This window comes from Rhinopithecus roxellana, chromosome 19, assembly GCF_007565055.1.
Source record: "Rhinopithecus roxellana isolate Shanxi Qingling chromosome 19, ASM756505v1, whole genome shotgun sequence".
In the NCBI taxonomy this organism is placed as follows: Eukaryota; Metazoa; Chordata; class Mammalia; order Primates; family Cercopithecidae; genus Rhinopithecus; species Rhinopithecus roxellana.
The window spans coordinates 13,465,640-13,481,550 of NC_044567.1; positions in this window are offsets into that span (position 1 = coordinate 13,465,640).

A 15,911-nucleotide genomic window follows, 5' to 3' on the forward strand; every position below is an offset into this window, starting at 1 on the left:
AAATAGGGCTAGGCCACGGCCCCACGAAATACAGCTGTAACTTAGTGAGTTGAATTCACACATCACAAAGCGGTTTCTCAGAAAGCTTCTTTCTTTAGTAAGACGAGGTTATTTGTGGTCTCGGAGCGCCACCGTGTGTCCTATTGCAGATTCTGCGGAAACTCTGCTAGTAAGCTTCTCAGTGAAAACTATGATGGACATCTGTGGGCTGAATTCACCCACAACAAAGAAGTTTCTGAGAAGGCTTCTCTGCAGGTTTCTCTGAGGATAGTTCCTTATTCACCATGCGATTCAACGATATCCAAGACATCACAACTGAGATTCCTCAAAATGAGTGCTGGGAAACTCCCCCGAGAAAGGGTGATGTAACACTGTGAAATGAATTCACATATCACAAAGCAGTTTCTCAGAAAGCTTGATTCCGCTTTTTCTTGGAGGATTTTTCTTTTCTCCTTCTATTTTTCAAAGCCATCTGAAATATCACTTCTCGGAATCCACGGAAACAGTCCTAAGAAACGGCATCAAAAAACACTAGCGTAACTCTGTGAGATGAAGTCACACATCAGAAAGCAATCTCTCAGAAAGCTTCTCTCTAGTAATTATCTGAGGAGATTTCCTTTTTCACAATGGGCCCCAATAGGCTCCCAAATATCACTTTCCAGATTCCACGAAAAGAGGGTTAGCAAACTGCTTTCTGAAGTCTCAGTTATAAGTCTGTGAGATGAAATCACAGATCAGAAAGAAGTTTCTCAGAAAGCTTCTCTCTAGTTATTCTGTGAGGATATTTCCTTTCTCACCATGGGCCCCTATGGGCTTCCAAATGTCACTTTCCAGATTCCACCTAAAGAGTGCTAGCAAACTGCTTCCTGAAGTCTAGGTTATAAGTCTGTGAGATGAAATCACAGATCAGAAAGAAGTTTCTCAGAAAGCTTCTTTCACGTTTTGAACGGATGAAATTTCCTTTATCAGCGTAGGCCTCAATGCGATCCAAAGAAGCACTTCTCAGGTTCCTCAAAGACAGTGTTAATGGACTGCTCTACGAAACATAAGTGTAACTCTGTGAGATGAATTCAGACATCACCAAGAAGTTTCTAAGAAAGCTTCTTTCTAGTTTCAATCTGTGGATATTTCCTTCGTCACCGTAAGCTTCATTGCGCTATGAAGTATCTAATTGCAGATTTCCAGTAAATTGTGTTAACGCACTGATCACTGAAGAGAAAACGTGTAACTCTGTGAGTTGCATTCACACACGGCAATGCAGTTTCTCCGAAAGCTTCTCTCTAGTTATTATGTGAGGATATTCCTTTTTCACCAGAGCCCTCAATCAGCTCCCAAATATCACTTTGCAGAATTTACGACAACAGTGTTAGCAAACTGTTCCAAGAAGGGAAGGGTGGAACTCTGTGTGATGAAGTCACACATCAGAAAGCAATCCCTCAGAAAGCTTCTCTCTAGTTATTATCTGACGATATTTCCTTTTTCACAATGGGCCCCTATGGACTCCCAAATATCCCTTTGCAGATTCCACGAAAAGTGAGGTAGCAAACTGCTTCATGAGGCCTAAGTTGTAACTCTGTGAGATGAATTCACAGATCACAAAGAAGTTTCTCAGAAAGCTTCTTTCTCATTTTTATTGGAAGATATTTCCATTGGCCCCATTGTTTTCAAAGGGATCCGGAATATCTGTTCTCAGAATCCACACAAATAGGGCTAGGCCACGGCCCCACGAAATACAGCTGTAACTTAGTGAGTTGAATTCACACATCACCAAGCGGTTTCTCAGAAAGCTTCTTTCTTTAGTAAGACGAGGTTATTTGTGGTCTCGGAGCGCCACCGTGTGTCCTATTGCAGATTCTGCGGAAACTCTGCTAGCAAGCTTCTCAGTGAAAACTATGATGGACATCTGTGGGCTGAATTCACCCACAACAAAGAAGTTTCTGAGAAGGCTTCTCTGCAGGTTTCTCTGAGGATAGTTCCTTATTCACCATGCGATTCAACGATATCCAAGACATCACAACTGAGATTCCTCAAAATGAGTGCTAGGAAACTCCCCCGAGAAAGGGTGATGTAACACTGTGAAATGAATTCACATATCACAAAGCAGTTTCTCAGAAAGCTTGATTCCGCTTTTTCTTGGAGGATTTTTCTTTTCTCCTTCTATTCTTCAAAGCCATCTGAAATATCACTTCTCGGAATCCACGGAAACAGTCCTAAGAAACGGCATCCAAAAACACTAGCGTAACTCTGTGAGATGAAGTCACACATCAGAAAGCAATCTCTCAGAAAGCTTCTCTCTAGTAATTATCTGAGGAGATTTCCTTTTTCACAATGGGCCCCAATAGGCTCCCAAATATCACTTTCCAGATTCCACGAAAAGAGGGTTAGCAAACTGCTTTCTGAAGTCTCCGTTATAAGTCTGTGAGATGAAATCACAGATCAGAAAGAAGTTTCTCAGAAAGCTTCTCTCTAGTTATTCTGTGAGGATATTTCCTTTCTCACCATGGGCCCCTATGGGCTCCCAAATGTCACTTTCCAGATTCCACCTAAAGAGTGCTAGAAAACTGCTTCCTGAAGTCTAGGTTATAAGTCTGTGAGATGAAATCACAGATCAGAAAGAAGTTTCACAGAAAGCTTCTTTCACGTTTTGAACGGATGAAATTTCCTTTATCAGCGTAGGCCTCAATGCGATCCAAAGAAGCACTTCTCAGGTTCCTCAAAGACAGTGATAATGGACTGCTCCACGAAACATAAGTGTAACTCTGTGAGATGAATTCACACATCACCAAGAAGTTTCTAAGAAAGCTTCTTTCTAGTTTCAATCTGTGGATATTTCCTTCGTCACCGTAAGCTTCATTGCGCTAAGAGGTATCCCATTGCAGATTTCCAGAAAACTTAGTTAGCAAACTGATCACTGACGAGAAACGTGTAACTCTGTGAGTTGATTCACACATCCAAGTGCATTTTCCCAGAAGGCTTCTTTCCAGTGCTTATCTGAATATTTCCTTGTTCACCATAGCCCTCAATGAGCTCCCAAATATCACTTTGCAGTATCCACGACAACAGTGTTAGCAAACTATTCCAAGAAGGGAAGGGTGGAACTCTGTGTGATGAAGTCACACATCAGAAAGCAGTCTCTCAGAAAGCTTTTCTCTAGTTATTATCTGACGATATTTCCTTTTTCACAATGGGCCCCTATGGACTCCCAAATATCCCTTTGCAGATTCCACGAAAAGTGAGGTAGCAAACTGCTTCATGAGGCCTAAGTTGTAACTCTGTGAGATGAATTCACAGATCACAAAGAAGTTTCTCAGAAAGCTTCTTTCTCATTTTTATTGGAAGATATTTCCATTGGCCCCATTGTTTTCAAAGGGATCCGGAATATCTGTTCTCAGAATCCACACAAATAGGGCTAGGCCACGGCCCACGAAATACAGCTGTAACTTAGTGAGTTGAATTCACACATCACCAAGCGGTTTCTCAGAAAGCTTCTTTCTTTAGTAAGACGAGGTTATTTGTGGTCTCGGAGCGCCACCGTGTGTCCTATTGCAGATTCTGCGGAAACTCTGCTAGCAAGCTTCTCAGTGAAAACTATGATGGACATCTGTGGGCTGAATTCACCCACAACAAAGAAGTTTCTGAGAAGGCTTCTCTGCAGGTTTCTCTGAGGATAGTTCCTTATTCACCATGCGATTCAACGATATCCAAGACATCACATCTGAGATTCCTCAAAATGAGTGCTAGGAAACTCCCCCGAGAAAGGGTGATGTAACACTGTGAAATGAATTCACATATCACAAAGCAGTTTCTCAGAAAGCTTGATTCCGCTTTTTCTTGGAGGATTTTTCTTTTCTCCTTCTATTCTTCAAAGCCATCTGAAATATCACTTCTCGGAATCCACGGAAACAGTCCTAAGAAACGGCATCAAAAAACACTAGCGTAACTCTGTGAGATGAAGTCACACATCAGAAAGCAATCTCTCAGAAAGCTTCTCTCTAGTAATTATCTGAGGAGATTTCCTTTTTCACAATGGGCCCCAATAGGCTCCCAAATATCACTTTCCAGATTCCACGAAAAGAGGGTTAGCAAACTGCTTTCTGAAGTCTCCGTTATAAGTCTGTGAGATGAAATCACAGATCAGAAAGAAGTTTCTCAGAAAGCTTCTCTCTAGTTATTCTGTGAGGATATTTCCTTTCTCACCATGGGCCCCTATGGGCTCCCAAATGTCACTTTCCAGATTCCACCTAAAGAGTGCTAGAAAACTGCTTCCTGAAGTCTAGGTTATAAGTCTGTGAGATGAAATCACAGATCAGAAAGAAGTTTCACAGAAAGCTTCTTTCACGTTTTGAACGGATGAAATTTCCTTTATCAGCGTAGGCCTCAATGCGATCCAAAGAAGCACTTCTCAGGTTCCTCAAAGACAGTGTTAATGGACTGCTCCACGAAACATAAGTGTAACTCTGTGAGATGAATTCACACATCACCAAGAAGTTTCTAAGAAAGCTTCTTTCTAGTTTCAATCTGTGGATATTTCCTTCGTCACCGTAAGCTTCATTGCGCTAAGAGGTATCCCATTGCAGATTTCCAGAAAACTTAGTTAGCAAACTGATCACTGACGAGAAACGTGTAACTCTGTGAGTTGATTCACACATCCAAGTGCATTTTCCCAGAAGGCTTCTTTCCAGTGTTTATCTGAAGATATTTCCTTGTTCACCATAGCCCTCAATGAGCTCCCAAATATCACTTTGCAGTATCCACGACAACAGTGTTAGCAAACTATTCCAAGAAGGGAAGGGTGGAACTCTGTGTGCTGAAGTCACACATCAGAAAGCAGTCTCTCAGAAAGCTTTTCTCTAGTTATTATCTGACGATATTTCCTTTTTCACAATGGGCCCCTATGGACTCCCAAATATCCCTTTGCAGATTCCACGAAAAGTGAGGTAGCAAACTGCTTCATGAGGCCTAAGTTGTAACTCTGTGAGATGAATTCACAGATCACAAAGAAGTTTCTCAGAAAGCTTCTTTCTCATTTTTATTGGAAGATATTTCCATTGGCCCCATTGTTTTCAAAGGGATCCGGAATATCTGTTCTCAGAATCCACACAAATAGGGCTAGGCCACGGCCCCACGAAATACAGCTGTAACTTAGTGAGTTGAATTCACACATCACAAGCGGTTTCTCAGAAAGCTTCTTTCTTTAGTAAGACGAGGTTATTTGTGGTCTCGGAGCGCCACCGTGTGTCCTATTGCAGATTCTGCGGAAACTCTGCTAGCAAGCTTCTCAGTGAAAACTATGATGGACATCTGTGGGCTGAATTCACCCACAACAAAGAAGTTTCTGAGAAGGCTTCTCTGCAGGTTTCTCTGAGGATAGTTCCTTATTCACCATGCGATTCAACGATATCCAAGAAATCACATCTGAGATGCCTCAAAATGAGTGCTAGGAAACTCCCCCGAGAAAGGGTGATGTAACACTGTGAAATGAATTCACATATCACAAAGCAGTTTCTCAGAAAGCTTGATTCCGCTTTTTCTTGGAGGATTTTTCTTTTCTCCTTCTATTCTTCAAAGCCATCTGAAATATCACTTCTCGGAATCCACGGAAACAGTCCTAAGAAACGGCATCAAAAAACACTAGCGTAACTCTGTGAGATGAAGTCACACATCAGAAAGCAATCTCTCAGAAAGCTTCTCTCTAGTAATTATCTGAGGAGATTTCCTTTTTCACAATGGGCCCCAATAGGCTCCCAAATATCACTTTCCAGATTCCACGAAAAGAGGGTTAGCAAACTGCTTTCTGAAGTCTCCGTTATAAGTCTGTGAGATGAAATCACAGATCAGAAAGAAGTTTCTCAGAAAGCTTCTCTCTAGTTATTCTGTGAGGATATTTCCTTTCTCACCATGGGCCCCTATGGGCTCCCAAATGTCACTTTCCAGATTCCACCTAAAGAGTGCTAGAAAACTGCTTCCTGAAGTCTAGGTTATAAGTCTGTGAGATGAAATCACAGATCAGAAAGAAGTTTCACAGAAAGCTTCTTTCACGTTTTGAACGGATGAAATTTCCTTTATCAGCGTAGGCCTCAATGCGATCCAAAGAAGCACTTCTCAGGTTCCTCAAAGACAGTGTTAATGGACTGCTCCACGAAACATAAGTGTAACTCTGTGAGATGAATTCACACATCACCAAGAAGTTTCTAAGAAAGCTTCTTTCTAGTTTCAATCTGTGGATATTTCCTTCGTCACCGTAAGCTTCATTGCGCTATGAAGTATCTAATTGCAGATTTCCAGTAAATTGTGTTAACGCACTGATCACTGAAGAGAAACGTGTAACTCTGTGAGTTGCATTCACACACGGCAATGCAGTTTCTCGAAAGCTTCTCTCTAGTTATTATGTGAGGATATTTCCTTTTTCACCCAGAGCCCTCAATCAGCTCCCAAATATCACTTTGCAGAATTCACGACACAGTGTTAGCAAACTGTTCCAAGAAGGGAAGGGTGGAACTCTGTGTGATGAAGTCACACATCAGAAAGCAATCCCTCAGAAAGCTTCTCTCTAGTTATTCTGTGAGGATATTTCCTTTTTCACTATGGGCCCCTAGGGCTCCCAATTTTCACTTTCCCAGATTCCACCTAAGAGTGCTAGCAACTGCTTCCTGAAGTCTAGGTTATAAGTCTGTTAGATGAAATCACAGATCAGAAAGAAGTTCTTCTCAGAAAGCTTCTCTCTATTATTACGTGAGGATATTTCCTTTTCACCATGGGCCCCTAGTGCTTCCAAATATCACTTTCCAGATTCACGAAAAGAGGGTTAGCAAACTGCTTCCTGAAGTCTACGTTATACGTCTGTGAGATGAACTCACAGATCAGAAAGAAGTTTCTCAGAAAGCTTCTTTCACGTTTGAAACGGATGAAATTTCCTTTATCAGCGTAGGCCTCAATGCGATCCAAGGAAGCCCTTCTCAGGTTCCTCAAAGACAGTGTTAATGGACTGCTCCACGAAACATAAATGTAACACTGTGAGATGAATTCACACATCACCAAGAAGTTTCTATGAAAGCTTCTTTCTAGTTTTCATCTGAGTATATTTCCTTTGTCACCGTAAGCTTCATTGCGCTAAGAGGTATCCCATTGCAGATTTCCAGAAAACTTAGTTAGCAAAGTGATCACTGACGAGAAACGTGTAACTCTGTGAGTTGCATTCACACATCCAAGTGCATTTTCCCAGAAGGCTTCTTTCCAGTGTTTATATGAAGGTGTTTTCCTTGTTCACCATAGCCCTCAATGAGCTCCCAAATATCACTTTGCAGTATCGACGACAACAGTGTTAGCAAACTGTTCCAAGAAGGGAAGGGTGGAACTCTGTGTGCTGAAGTCACACACTCAGAAAGCAGTCTCTCAGAAAGCTTTTCTCTAGTTATTGTCTGAGGATATTTCCTTTTTCACAATGGGCCCCAATGGACTCCCAAATATCCCTTTGCAGATTCCACGAAAAGTGAGGTAGCAAACTGCTTCATGAGGCCTAAGTTGTAACTCTGTGAGATGAATTCACAGATCACAAAGAAGTTTCTCAGAAAGCTTCTTTCTCATTTTTATTGGAAGATATTTCCATTGGCCCCATTGTTTTCAAAGGGATCCGGAATATCTGTTCTCAGAATCCACACAAATAGGGCTAGGCCACGGCCCCACGAAATACAGCTGTAACTTAGTGAGTTGAATTCACACATCACCAAGCGGTTTCTCAGAAAGCTTCTTTCTTTAGTAAGACGAGGTTATTTGTGGTCTCGGAGCGCCACCGTGTGTGTCCTATTGCAGATTCTGCGGAAACTCTGCTAGCAAGCTTCTCAGTGAAACTATGATGGACATCTGTGGGCTGAATTCACCCACAACAAAGAAGTTCTGAGAAGGCTTTCTCTGCAGGTTTCTCTGAGGATAGTTCCTTATTCACCATGCGATTCAACGATATCCAAGACAATCACAACTGAGATTCCTCAAAATGAGGTGCTAGGAAACTCCCCCGAGAAAGGGGTGATGTAACACTGTGAAATGAATTCACATATCACAAAGCAGTTTCTCAGAAAGCTTGATTCCGCTTTTTCTTGGAGGATTTTTCTTTTCTCCTTCTATTCTTCAAAGCCATCTGAAATATCACTTCTCGGAATCCACGGAAACAGTCCTAAGAAACGGCATCAAAAAACACTAGCGTAACTCTGTGAGATGAAGTCACACATCAGAAAGCAATCTCTCAGAAAGCTTCTCTCTAGTAATTATCTGAGGAGATTTCCTTTTTCACAATGGGCCCCAATAGGCTCCCAAATATCACTTTCAGATTCCACGAAAAGAGGGTTAGCAAACTGCTTTCTGAAGTCTCAGTTATAAGTCTGTGAGATGAAAAATCACAGATCAGAAAGAAGTTTTCTCAGAAAGCTTCTCTCTAGTTATTCTGTGAGGATATTTCCTTTCTCACCATGGGCCCCTATGGGCTCCCAAATGTCACTTTCCAGATTCCACCTAAAGAGTGCTAGAAAACTGCTTCCTGAAGTCTAGGTTATAAGTCTGTGAGATGAAATCACAGATCAGAAAGAAGTTTCACAGAAAGCTTCTTTCACGTTTTGAACGGATGAAATTTCCTTTATCAGCGTAGGCCTCAATGCGATCCAAAGAAGCACTTCTCAGGTTCCTTCAAAGACAGTGTTAATGGACTGCTCCACGAAACATAAGTGTAAACTCTGTGAGATGAATTCACACATCACCAAGAAGTTTCTAAGAAAGCTTCTTTCTAGTTTCAATCTGTGGATATTTCCTTCGTCACCGTAAGCTTCATTGCGCTAAGAGGTTATCCCATTGCAGATTTCCAGAAAACTTAGTTTAGCAACTGATCACTGACGAGAAACGTGTAGCTCTGTGAGTTGATTCACACATCCAAGTGCATTTTTCCCAGAAGGCTTCTTTCCAGTGTTTATCTGAAGATATTTCCTTGTTCACCATAGCCCTCAATGAGCTCCCAAATATCACTTTGCAGTATCCACGACAACAGTGTTAGCAAACTATTCCAAGAAGGGAAGGGTGGAACTCTTGTGTGCTGAAGTCACACATCAGAAAGCAGTCTCTCAGAAAGCTTTCTCTAGTTATTATCTGACGATATTTCCTTTTTCACAATGGGCCCCTATGGACTCCCAAATATCCCTTTGCAGATTCCACGAAAAGTGAGGTAGCAAACTGCTTCATGAGGCCTAAGTTGTAACTCTGTGAGATGAATTCACAGATCACAAAGAAGTTTCTCAGAAAGCTTCTTTCCTCATTTTTATTGGAAGAATATTTCCATTGGCCCCATTGTTTTCAAAGGGATCCGGAATATCTGTTCTCAGAATCCACACAAATAGGGCTAGGCTACGGCCCCACGAAATACAGCTGTAACTTAGTGAGTTGAATTCACGCATCACCAAGCGGTTTCTCAGAAAGCTTCTTTCTTTAGTAAGACGAGGTTATTTGTGGTCTCGGAGCGCCACCGTGTGTCCTATTGCAGATTCTGCGGAAACTCTGCTAGCAAGCTTCTCAGTGAAAACTATGATGGACATCTGTGGGCTGAATTCACCCACAACAAAGAAGTTTCTGAGAAGGCTTCTCTGCAGGTTTCTCTGAGGATAGTTCCTTATTCACCATGCGATTCAACGATATCCAAGACATCACAACTGAGATTCCTCAAAATGAGTGCTAGGAAACTCCCCCGAGAAAGGGTGATGTAACACTGTGAAATGAATTCACATATCACAAAGCAGTTTCTCAGAAAGCTTGATTCCGCTTTTTCTTGGAGGATTTTTCTTTTCTCCTTCTATTCTTCAAAGCCATCTGAAATATCACTTCTCGGAATCCACGGAAACAGTCCTAAGAAACGGCATCAAAAAACACTAGCGTAACTCTGTGAGATGAAGTCACACATCAGAAAGCAATCTCTCAGAAAGCTTCTCTCTAGTAATTATCTGAGGAGATTTCCTTTTTCACAATGGGCCCCAATAGGCTCCCAAATATCACTTTCCAGATTCCACGAAAGAGGGTTAGCAAACTGCTTTCTGAAGTCTCAGTTATAAGTCTGTGAGATGAAATCACAGATCAGAAAGAAGTTTCTCAGAAAGCTTCTCTCTAGTTATTCTGTGAGGATATTTCCTTTCTCACCATGGGCCCCTATGGGCTCCCAAATGTCACTTTCCAGATTCCACCTAAAGAGTGCTAGAAAACTGCTTCCTGAAGTCTAGGTTATAAGTCTGTGAGATGAATCACAGATCAGAAAGAAGTTTCACAGAAAGCTTCTTTCACGTTTTGAACGGATGAAAATTTCCTTTATCAGCGTAGGCCTCAATGCGATCCAAAGAAGCACTTCTCAGGTTCCTCAAAGACAGTGTTAATGGACCTGCTCCACGAAACATAAGTGTAACTCTGTGAGATGAATTCACACATCACCAAGAAGTTTCTAAGAAAGCTTCTTTCTAGTTTCAATCTGTGGATATTTCCTTCGTCACCGTAAGCTTCATTGCGCTAAGAGGTATCCCATTGCAGATTTCCAGAAAACTTAGTTAGCAAACTGATCACTGACGAGAAACGTGTAGCTCTGTGAGTTGATTCACACATCCAAGTGCATTTTCCCAGAAGGCTTCTTTCCAGTGTTTATCTGAAGATATTTCCTTGTTCACCATAGCCCTCAATGAGCTCCCAAATATCACTTTGCAGTATCCACGACAACAGTGTTAGCAAACTATTCCAAGAAGGGAAGGGTGGAACTCTGTGTGCTGAAGTCACACATCAGAAAGCAGTCTCTCAGAAAGCTTTTCTCTAGTTATTATCTGACGATATTTCCTTTTTCACAATGGGCCCCTATGGACTCCCAAATATCCCTTTGCAGATTCCACGAAAAGTGAGGTAGCAAACTGCTTCATGAGGCCTAAGTTGTAACTCTGTGAGATGAATTCACAGATCACAAAGAAGTTTCTCAGAAAGCTTCTTTCTCATTTTTATTGGAAGATATTTCCATTGGCCCCATTGTTTTCAAAGGGATCCGGAATATCTGTTCTCAGAATCCACACAAATAGGGCTAGGCTACGGCCCACGAAATACAGCTGTAACTTAGTGAGTTGAATTCACGCATCACCAAGCGGTTTCTCAGAAAGCTTCTTTCTTTAGTAAGACGAGGTTATTTGTGGTCTCGGAGCGCCACCGTGTGTCCTATTGCAGATTCTGCGGAAACTCTGCTAGCAAGCTTCTCAGTGAAAACTATGATGGACATCTGTGGGCTGAATTCACCCACAACAAAGAAGTTCTCTGAGAAGGCTTCTCTGCAGGTTTCTCTGAGGATAGTTCCTTATTCACCATGCGATTCAACGATATCCAAGACATCACAACTGAGATTCCTCAAAATGAGTGCTAGGAAACTCCCCCGAGAAAGGGTGATGTAACACTGTGAAATGAATTCACATATCACAAGCAGTTTCTCAGAAAGCTTGATTCCGCTTTTTCTTGGAGGATTTTTCTTTTCTCCTTCTATTCTTCAAAGCCATCTGAAATATCACTTCTCGGAATCCACGGAAACAGTCCTAAGAACGGCATCAAAAAACACTAGCGTACTCTGTGAGATGAAAGTCACACATCAGGAAAGCAATCTCTCAGAAAGCTTCTCTCTAGATAATTATCTGAGGAGATTTCCTTTTTCACAATGGGCCCCCAATAGGCTCCCAAATATCACTTTCCATATTCCACGAAAAGAGGGTTAGCAAACTGCGTTCTGAAGTCTCAGTTATAAGTCTGTGAGATGAAATCACAGATCAGAAAGAAGTTTCTCAGAAAGCTTCTCTCTAGTTATTCTGTGAGGATATTTCCTTTCTCACCATGGGCCCCCTATGGGCTCCCAAATGTCACTTTCCAGATTCCACCTAAAGAGTGCTAGAAAACTGCTTCCTGAAGTCTAGGTTATAAGTCTGTGAGATGAAAATCACAGATCAGAAAGAAGTTTCACAGAAAGCTTCTTTCACGTTTTGAACGGATGAAATTTCCTTTATCAGCGTAGGCCTCAATGCGATCCACAGAAGCACTTCTCAGGTTCCTCAAAGACGTGTTAATGGACTGCTCCACGAAACATAAGTGTAACTCTGTGAGATGAATCACACATCACCAAGAAGTTTCTAAGAAAGCTTCTTTCTAGTTTCAATCTGTGGATATTTCCTTCGTCACCGTAAGCTTCATTGCGTAAGAGGTATCCCATTGCAGATTTCCAGAAAACTTAGTTAGCAAACTGATCACTGACGAGAACGTGTAGCTCTGTGAGTTTGATTCACACATCCAAGGCATTTTCCCAGAAGGCTTCTTTCCAGTGTTTATCTGAAGATATTTCCTTGTTCACCATAGCCCTCATGAGCTCCCAAATATCACTTTGCAGTATCCACGACAACAGTGGTTAGCAACTATTCCAAGAAGGGAAGGGTTGGAACTCTGTGTGCTGAAGTCACACATCAGAAAGCAGTCTCTCAGAAGCTTTTCTCTTAGTTATTATCTGACGATATTTCCTTTTTCACAATGGGCCCCTATGGACTCCCAAATATCCCTTTGCAGATTCCACGAAAAGTGAGGTAGCAAACTGCTTCATGAGGCCTAAGTTGTAACTCTGTGAGATGAATTCACAGATCACAAAGAAGTTTCTCAGAAAGCTTCTTTCTCATTTTTATTGGAAGATATTTCCATTGGCCCCATTGTTTCAAAGGGATCCGGAATATCTGTTCTCAGAATCCACACAAATAGGGCTAGGCTACGGCCCCCACGAAATACAGCTGTAACTTAGTGAGTTGAATTCACGCATCACCAAGCGGTTTCTCAGAAAGCTTTCTTTCTTTAGTAAGACGAGGTTATTTGTGGTCTCGGAGCGCCACCGTGTGTCCTATTGCAGATTCTGCGGAAACTCTGCTAGCAAGCTTCTCAGTGAAAACTATGATGGACATCTGTGGGCTGAATTCACCCACAACAAAGAAGTTTCTGAGAAGGCTTCTCTGCAGGTTTCTCTGAGGATAGTTCCTTATTCACCATGCGATTCAACGATATCCAAGACATCACAACTGAGATTCCTCAAAATGAGTGCTAGGAAACTCCCCCGAGAAAGGGTGATGTAACACTGTGAAATGAATTCACATATCCCAAAGCAGTTTCTCAGAAAGCTTGATTCCGCTTTTTCTTGGAGGATTTTTCTTTTCTCCTTCTATTCTTCAAAGCCATCTGAAATATCACTTCTCGGAATCCACGGAAACAGTCCTAAGAAACGGCATCAAAAAACACTAGCGTAACTCTGTGAGATGAAGTCACACATCAGAAAGCAATCTCTCAGAAAGCTTCTCTCTAGTAATTATCTGAGGAGATTTCCTTTTTCACAATGGGCCCCAATAGGCTCCCAAATATCACTTTCCATATTCCACGAAAAGAGGGTTAGCAAACTGCTTTCTGAAGTCTCAGTTATAAGTCTGTGAGATGAAATCACAGATCAGAAAGAAGTTTCTCAGAAAGCTTCTCTCTAGTTATTCTGTGAGGATATTTCCTTTCTCACCATGGGCCCCTATGGGCTCCCAAATGTCACTTTCCAGATTCCACCTAAAGAGTGCTAGAAAACTGCTTCCTGAAGTCTAGGTTATAAGTCTGTGAGATGAAATCACAGATCAGAAAGAAGTTTCACAGAAAGCTTCTTTCACGTTTTGAACGGATGAAATTTCCTTTATCAGCGTAGGCCTCAATGCGATCCAAAGAAGCACTTCTCAGGTTCCTCAAAGACAGTGTTAATGGACTGCTCCACGAAACATAAGTGTAACTCTGTGAGATGAATTCACACATCACCAAGAAGTTTCTAAGAAAGCTTCTTTCTAGTTTCAATCTGTGGATATTTCCTTCGTCACCGTAAGCTTCATTGCGCTAAGAGGTATCCCATTGCAGATTTCCAGAAAACTTAGTTAGCAAACTGATCACTGACGAGAAACGTGTAGCTCTGTGAGTTGATTCACACATCCAAGTGCATTTTCCCAGAAGGCTTCTTTCCAGTGTTTATCTGAAGATATTTCCTTGTTCACCATAGCCCTCAATGAGCTCCCAAATATCACTTTGCAGTATCCACGACAACAGTGTTAGCAAACTATTCCAAGAAGGGAAGGGTGGAACTCTGTGTGCTGAAGTCACACATCAGAAAGCAGTCTCTCAGAAAGCTTTCTCTAGTTATTATCTGACGATATTTCCTTTTTCACAATGGGCCCCTATGGACTCCCAAATATCCCTTTGCAGATTCCACGAAAAGTGAGGTAGCAAACTGCTTCATGAGGCCTAAGTTGTAACTCTGTGAGATGAATTCACAGATCACAAAGAAGTTTCTCAGAAAGCTTCTTTCTCATTTTTATTGGAAGATATTTCCATTGGCCCCATTGTTTTCAAAGGGATCCGGAATATCTGTTCTCAGAATCCACAAATAGGGCTAGGCTACGGCCCCACGAAATACAGCTGTAACTTAGTGAGTTGAATTCACGCATCACCAAGCGGTTTCTCAGAAAGCTTCTTTCTTTAGTAAGACGAGGTTATTTGTGGTCTCGGAGCGCCACCGTGTGTCCTATTGCAGATTCTGCGGAAACTCTGCTAGCAAGCTTCTCAGTGAAAACTATGATGGACATCTGTGGGCTGAATTCACCCACAACAAAGAAGTTTCTGAGAAGGCTTCTCTGCAGGTTTCTCTGAGGATAGTTCCTTATTCACCATGCGATTCAACGATATCCAAGACATCACAACTGAGATTCCTCAAAATGAGTGCTAGGAAACTCCCCCGAGAAAGGGTGATGTAACACTGTGAAATGAATTCACATATCCCAAAGCAGTTTCTCAGAAAGCTTGATTCCGCTTTTTCTTGGAGGATTTTTCTTTTCTCCTTCTATTCTTCAAAGCCATCTGAAATATCACTTCTCGGAATCCACGGAAACAGTCCTAAGAAACGGCATCAAAAAACACTAGCGTAACTCTGTGAGATGAAGTCACACATCAGAAAGCAATCTCTCAGAAAGCTTCTCTCTAGTAATTATCTGAGGAGATTTCCTTTTTCACAATGGGCCCCAATAGGCTCCCAAATATCACTTTCCATATTCCACGAAAAGAGGGTTAGCAAACTGCTTTCTGAAGTCTCAGTTATAAGTCTGTGAGATGAAATCACAGATCAGAAAGAAGTTTCTCAGAAAGCTTCTCTCTAGTTATTCTGTGAGGATATTTCCTTTCTCACCATGGGCCCCTATGGGCTCCCAAATGTCACTTTCCAGATTCCACCTAAAGAGTGCTAGAAAACTGCTTCCTGAAGTCTAGGTTATAAGTCTGTGAGATGAAATCACAGATCAGAAAGAAGTTTCACAGAAAGCTTCTTTCACGTTTTGAACGGATGAAATTTCCTTTATCAGCGTAGGCCTCAATGCGATCCAAAGAAGCACTTCTCAGGTTCCTCAAAGACAGTGTTAATGGACTGCTCCACGAAACATAAGTGTAACTCTGTGAGATGAATTCACACATCACCAAGAAGTTTCTAAGAAAGCTTCTTTCTAGTTTCAATCTGTGGATATTTCCTTCGTCACCGTAAGCTTCATTGCGCTAAGAGGTATCCCATTGCAGATTTCCAGAAAACTTAGTTAGCAAACTGATCACTGACGAGAAACGTGTAGCTCTGTGAGTTGATTCACACATCCAAGTGCATTTTCCCAGAAGGCTTCTTTCCAGTGTTTATCTGAAGATATTTCCTTGTTCACCATAGCCCTCAATGAGCTCCCAAATATCACTTTGCAGTATCCACGACAACAGTGTTAGCAAACTATTCCAAGAAGGGAAGGGTGGAACTCTGTGTGCTGAAGTCACACATCAGAAAGCAGTCTCTCAGA